Source organism: Mustela nigripes, chromosome 1 (assembly GCF_022355385.1).
Source record: "Mustela nigripes isolate SB6536 chromosome 1, MUSNIG.SB6536, whole genome shotgun sequence".
Lineage (NCBI taxonomy): Eukaryota > Metazoa > Chordata > Mammalia > Carnivora > Mustelidae > Mustela > Mustela nigripes.
The window spans coordinates 55,589,498-55,594,665 of NC_081557.1; the positions used below are offsets into that span (position 1 = coordinate 55,589,498).

Sequence of the window (5,168 nt, forward strand, 5' to 3'; positions counted from 1 at the left end):
TGAATTGTCATTTGTTCTGCTCTAGATTCCTTTTATCATCACTTTTCTTTTTCCATTTCCTTCCTTCCTTCCTTCCTTCTTTCCTTCCTTCCTTCCTCTCTCTCCTTTCCTCCGTCCCCCACTACCTTCTTTCCTTCCCCAAAACAATAACTAGGCACCCACCATGTGGCAAGTACTATGTGCTAAAATCTAGGAAGACACAGCTAGGGTTAGAAGTTAGGCTAGGTTTTCTGCTATCAAGTATCTAGCCCTTTGTGGAGATAACTGGACTATCACATACTATCACACACTATCCCAATACTGTGATGTGTATGTGCTGGCACAGTGAATAAATGAGAAGTAATGGGAAAATGGAAACAGGACCCTTAATACTTTCTACATGAAGCTATAACTCAGAACAAGAATGTGATTAACAAATAGGGGTTAACTGAACAACGATGTGTGGAAATACAGTGAACAGTTCTTATTTGGGGTATTGCCAGACCCATTCCATCTTCTAATAGGAAATATTTTCCTTTAGAAAATAGTCTCTCCGTCTTTGTGATCAACCTTAGTGGGACGGTAAGTTCAGGTGTTCTGACTGCATCAATGGATGGTAGAGAATATAAGCAAAACAACTGCAATCTTTCTCTAGGGATTTTGAATCTTAAGTAGAGTAACAAAGTGGTGAAGAAATCAACTGGAGTAGATATTTTTAACTAAAGAAATAATAAAACATAATTCATATATAATGTTGGATAAATTTATTGTACACAATGTGTTGATTTGTTAAATTTATATATTGAAATAAAATTACCACTGTACTGTTACCTAATACATCTATCCTATCACATAATTAGGATCTCTTTTTCGTGATGAGAACATTTAAGAACTAGGCTCTTGACAACTTTTAATATATAATATAGAGAAATACGGAACACTTCACAAATCTGCTTGCCATCCTTCCCCAGGAGCCATGCTAATCTTCTCTGCATTGTTCTAATTTTAGTAATATGAAAGTGAGCACTGGACTAGATTTTTTATGTGACAGATGAGTACAATGGCCCAGGTTTTCCTGCTGCTCAGACTTGCGGCACTGTTCTGGTTCCTCTATGTCTGTGCTGTGAGCTACCTTTCCAGTAAATTTTAATTTTCTTAATATAGCAAGAGGCAGCAACAGTTATTAATCAAAAAAGTCTAACTGAAACAAGAAGGTTGTGCTACATAGAAGGTACAGTATATGCAAATACCTGGAGGCATGTAAGAACCCAAAAGCTTAATTCAAGATGCGGTTAAAGGAAAGAAGCAAGGATGAAGGGATGGAATTCACTGGGAAACAAAGATCTTACATGAATTCCTCAAGAGTTTTCAAGTCAAGACACAACAGAATTTTATTCCTGACTCTTATCCCTATCTTAATGTTCACACAAGATGTCCAAAGATCATAAATTACTCTTTCAAATATATATGTGTTTACTGGTTCTGGAGTTGAGCCTAGAATTTGAGTGATAGAAGATTGGACCCATGCTACTATGACAGCTTATCTCCCCTTTTGATGAAAATAAAAATAAAATAATTTTGGTCTTCTAAAATATACCATACACACACACACACACACGGTATCCATACACAATGCTCAGTAAGAATAGCTCAATGTCAGAAAATTCAGTGATACAGTTCATTGCATCTCAATAGATCTAGAAAAATTTGATAATATTAAATATTTTTGTCTGATTAAAAATAAAACATTTCTAGAAATACTGAGTAGGGAATTTACTTACTAATGGCTTCTTACTCATAAAAAACAGAAAATATCATAGTTAAATATGAAAATGTAGGTCATTCTCTTTAAGGTTAGAGACATGATACATTTCCATCACTAATATAGTTTACTGACACTCAACAGGGCACAGTGGATTAAGAAAACAAAAGAAATAAGAAATTTAAAGAGTGAAAAGGAAGAATAAAAAGTATATTATGAGATAGCATAATGTATGTAGGTTATCAAAATAATCAACATAAAAATCAGCAATTACTGGAACTAATTAGAGAATGTAAACAAAATTTGTGGCTCTGTATTCAGTATATGCAATCAAAAGTATCCCTCTATATTAATAACCAACCATGAAAGGCAAAAGAAAATGAGATCACTTATAACATTACCAAAAATAGTCTAAAGCATCTAGGAATTAAACTAATAAAGACTAGACAATCACTTTAAGAAGATTAAAAAAGGGGGTGGGATTATGGACATTGGGGAGGGTATGTGCTTTGGTGAGTGCTGTGAAGTGTGTAAACCTGGTGATTCACAGACCTGTACCCCTGGGGATAAAAATATATGTTTATAAAAAAAATTTAAAAAAAGAAGATTAAAAAGACATAAAATTATAATAAATGAATTAAAAGTAGACCTAAATATATAAATACTCTCAGTATATGAATGGATATAACTATTTAACTTTGTGAAGAAGTCATGTCACCTCCCCCCACCCAATTTAACCTATTAGCTAGATGTAGTTTTGCTCAAAATTCCAGTGGGGTTTTGGGAGGACTGTGTAAAATGTCTAAAAAGTATAGCAAAAGCTAAGAATATATAGAAAAATAAGAACATAGTTGGAGATTCACCTTACTGTGTATTAGGAAATATAATAGAACATTTCTGCTTCTAAGCGTGTTAGAATAAAAGGAATTGTCTTATTCTCCTGTCTCAAACAACTGAAAAAAGAGAAACAAAATATGAAACCAGGGTCTTCATCAAGCAGTACAGGACCAAGAGCTCTGGAGGTTGAAAAGCAAAGTGAGCCCTGTGGTTGACTCCACATTCTGCCTGGAGAGAACTTCAGACCACAGTACTGAGAACAAGAAGTCAGGTAGAACCTGGGCGGAGGAGCCAAAGCTGGAATTCTGAGGTGCCAAAGTGGCTAGAATTTTTAGTTCACACTCCTTGAGAGGCAAGGGCTGCCCAGAGAGAGCACCATGGATCTGCAGAGGGTCTCCCAGAGTCTTCAGCTGAGTTTTGATTAAACAAACAAACAAACATGCCTGGAAGGAAATTACACATGGCTGAGGAAGATCTGAGCATCTTGAGGCTTAGAAGTGATGGATTAGCTATGGATGAACTATCATCCTCTGGGTCACACAAAGGCAAGAACAGACTTCACACATGAGTGAGTCAATAACTGATTGTTTAGTAAAATACATTGGGAAAAATGAAGTTGGAACCATTTCTTAAACTATACATGACAACAAATTTCAAAAGGATTCAAAGTAATATAAGGTTCATGAAAATACCTGACTATCTTTACGGTGACTGGGTTTGGAAGAAATTCTTAAGCAAAATCTGTTAAAAAAACAAAAAACAACATCGCCCCCCCCCCAAAAAAAAACAAAAACAAAAAGCCACAAAAATTACATAACGTTTTAAAACCAAGTGTGTATTACCCTAAGACAAGTATTTGCTATGCCCGCAATTGTTTTTGGAATAGTATGTAATTCAATCCTGGTCAAAAAGGCCTGAGATAAACGTCTTCTGAGAAGTATCTAGAAATAATTTCCATTCTTTAAGAAGGAACTTGCAGAAAGGATATTAAACGTCTACCAGCAGCTGGTCTGTCTTAAAATGAATCTTGGGAACAAATTGTGACATCATCAGGGCATTACCTGGTTTGGTAGAGCAAAACCCTGAGAGCGCCTTTGAGGATACGGGTGAGGCTTGGATTTATCCTATATTCAGACGTTGGTTAAAGTATTGCAGTTGCTGTTATTTCACTTCTGTGGTCAAAAACATCCCAGAATGTTGGAGGATTTATTTATTATATGTCCACTTTATAGCTGTTCAAGTCAAGGCCCTTTTCTGGGATGTGCCTAAGTTTACACAGTTAGAACTAAGTCTAGAAACAAATAGGTTAGCTGAATATCAGCACATTTGCTAGCTGAATAAGCAGAAATAGATATTCCCCAGACATGACTCTCAAATTCTGAATCTAGCCATAATGTTTTCATTATTTCTATATTTGGTCCACCATGATGGATAAAATCTAGAAGATGACCCAGTTGAGGGGATGGAGTGATTGCCGTCAAACGGTCTAGATAGAACTCTTGTTCCATGAAGGTAAAAGGATTTCTCTCAATGACTGCAGAGCTGTCGAAAGCCCCAAATGTTTTACATCTGGGATTACTTGGGGCACATGATATACACACTACAAAATGCTGTACTCCATGGAGAAACAGCTCTACTGTTGAGTTTTTGACCTTGAGAATGAAGGAAAATCTTGTCAACTTTCTGAGCCTGAGCATTCTCAGAATGACTCGGGAGATTTAGCACAAAACGGGTATTCTCTAGGTTCTGGGGGTGAAGTGATTTTTACTATATTTCCCCCTAATTTTCTACACTGAACATGTACTATTTTTTGCAATCATAAAGAAACTATAAGTATTACTGAAAATAATTAGCACAGCTTTTCCCAGTGCAGGTGATTTGTGCTCCCATTTTGGTGGCCTGGTGTGTTCAGGCTTGATAAGGAAATTGTTTGTCCAAAGGGCACTTTCATTTATATGTTGCATGGATCTATGTGAAAGGCAAGAGGTTACCATTTAACACAAGTCTGTTTATACACAGACTTAGCAGCCCAGAGCCACGAACAATTGAAAAAAAAAGTGTAAAATATTTCTATGCTAATACATATTTTATAATTACTTCACTGTGTACAATGATTTATCTTTTCAAAAGCAATTTTACGTCCATTAACTTGTATTCTATTTATCTTTTTTTTTCATGTAGTTAGGGCAGGCATTACTATGGTTGCTTTTGTTCTTATTGTTGATATTTTTTCTCAAAAAGCAAATTAAAAAAAAATAATAATTATCCCAAATCACAAAGCTATGAAAAGGTAAAGCGTGACCTCAAACTCAAGTTTTTTTTGTTGTTTTTTGTTTTTTAAGATTTTATTTATTTGACAGAGAGAGAGAGAGAGATCACAAGCAGGCAGACAGGCAAGCAGAGAGAGAGGGGGAAGCAGGCTCCCCACTGAGCAGAGAGCCTGATGCGGGGCTCAATCCCAGGACCCTGAGATCACGACCTGAGTGAAGGCAGAGGCTTTAACCCACTGAGCCACCCAGGCACCCCAAGTTTGCTTCTTTTAAGAAGTAAACAACTCATTAAAATAGTAATGAGAAAGATAGCTAACAGT

The 5,168-nt window shown here is 36.0% G+C and overlaps 1 pseudogene; it reads right to left on the minus strand.

Annotated features, from left to right (window-relative positions):
• Positions 1-905: 905 nt before the first annotated feature.
• On the minus strand, positions 906-1,006 carry LOC132009446 (U6 spliceosomal RNA; annotated as a pseudogene).
• Between the last annotated feature and the right edge of the window lie 4,162 nt (positions 1,007-5,168).